The sequence below is a fragment of the Tupaia chinensis genome, unplaced genomic scaffold (genome assembly GCF_000334495.1).
Source record: "Tupaia chinensis unplaced genomic scaffold, TupChi_1.0 Scaffold000475_1, whole genome shotgun sequence".
Classification (NCBI taxonomy): domain Eukaryota; kingdom Metazoa; phylum Chordata; class Mammalia; order Scandentia; family Tupaiidae; genus Tupaia; species Tupaia belangeri.
In genome coordinates, this window is record NW_006159984.1 from 1,070,918 (window position 1) to 1,073,017 (window position 2,100).

Genomic DNA, 2,100 nt, shown 5'->3' on the forward strand with positions numbered 1-2,100 from the left:
ACTTCTGTCTCTGTCTCTCTCTGATGAGTGTACATGCCCTATAGAAAAATTTTTTAAATTACAATAACAAAAATTTTTTTTAAAAAAAAAGTAGAATTTAAAGACTAATTTGAATGAAAATCTGAAGTCTCTTGTACCAAATCTGGATCCTGGTGAAATGAAGCTCAAATTAATAAGGGGAACCATTCAATAGAAAGAAGTAATAAAAATACCTCTAGGAGAATGTACAGTAGGAGCATATTTCTCTAATATGAAGAATTAGAGTCAGTCCTACAAACGGTAAATGGAAAATAAACAGGCCAATTATATATTAGTTCATATATCCAATGTCCTCAGAAAAGGGTATTCCAGATATATAAATTGTCCAGATCCTTAGAAGTCAAAATTTGTCCCTTAAGTTTCTTTTTTTAATTGCCAGTCAGCACAAGCTCTTGCCAGAGAGTCAAGGAAACAGAGAAAGAAGGAGAAATCCTATCCCCAGTGGGGCATATCCATGCTGCCATCCCTTCTCTATTTCTCTATCCTGTTAAGATTTGGGGCATGCACATGCACAAAAACCTGGCATACTTTTTTTCAAGCCACCAGGGCCAAGATTCAAACTGCTGTTGTCCATGTGGGATTCAGCTTCCTTAACCACTAAGTTACTGGGCCAGCTCTTTAAAAACATTTTATAGGACTTTTTTTCTGGATTGACAATTTTAATTGCTCACTTGACAGATCACATTGTGGAAACATTGGAGATTGCCTACCAAATTTGTCCTTAGAGTTTATGCCAGAAAAGTCTGACATACTGACATAGTCTGACTCCAGCTATTTCATCTATAATGCTATGTATGCAGTGGCCCAAGTCCTTCATGAAGTGTTTTTTGGAGAAAATAGAAATGGGATCCCCAGGAGATATCAGACCGGCCTATGCTTCTTTTCTTAGTAGTAGTATTATTTATTTTATACATTTATTCACTATACTTCGCTTGTAGGTTGAATTTACTCAACATGAATATACTTCACGCCAGTCCAGTTGAGGATACTAAACACATTATCATCAACACTTGCTCATTCTCTATTTTTTGTTTGTCTGTTTTGTTTCACTTTTGCTATAGGACACGTGCACTTCCCAGGGAGACAGAGAGAGAGAGAAATTACCCCAGAGGGATGATCACACCACAACCCCTTCTCCTCCACTGCCCTCTCAGGATTTTGGGCACACATAAACACACGTACCTGGAGTGATTTACAAGCTGCTTGTCCATGACCCAAACTGCAATCTGGCCATGTTGGATCCAGCACTTTATTTTGCACAGCACCTGCTGATCCCATCTCTATATCTTTGTCAAAAATCACAATAAATATGTATGTGTTTAGTTTATATTATTGAGTAGGTATAATGAAGTCAAACTTGTAATCCACCTTTTTTTCCCTCTAATTCCTAGGATGTGGGTTTATGTGGAGTTGGTTTATTATAGAGTCTGGGGCAACTGTAGACCTTCAATCTGTCCCATGTGGTCACACCATAAATCTTCCCCTCCCTAAATTAGGAAAATACTCCATATTAAATACTAAAACTCACATACCTTTCCTGCTCTATTTTTCTTTAGAGCAACTTCATCTTATGAATCATTCTTCTTGGCAGCCTTCCTTACCATTGTAAAGAAAGAACCATTTAGCACCTGAGTTTTTCCTGGCTCCCCTTTTGGTTCCTTTAAAACTCTTCATTAGCTCTATATCTAAGTTCTTACCTTCTTAACAGAAGCCCTGGTATTGGCAAGTAGGATCTGTATTCCCAGAAAAGTAAATTTCTCTGGTGCCCAAAATGATAGGAAGAATCATCACTAACCCCTAATTTTAATTCTCCAGATTCAATGAGTAAGACTTTTAAACTGAAATTTCTATCTTGGGCAAAAATAGACAAAATTAGAGACTGTGTTTGCCATTAAGCCATGCTAAGAACATATTTACCTGGACTAAGCAGAGTTCCTTTCAAGATTCAGCCATCAGAGTGATTGTATTTGGTATTAGGGAAAACCAAACTCCCTTGAACCATGATATATATATATATAGATAGATAGATAGATAGATAGATATAGATATAGATATAGATAT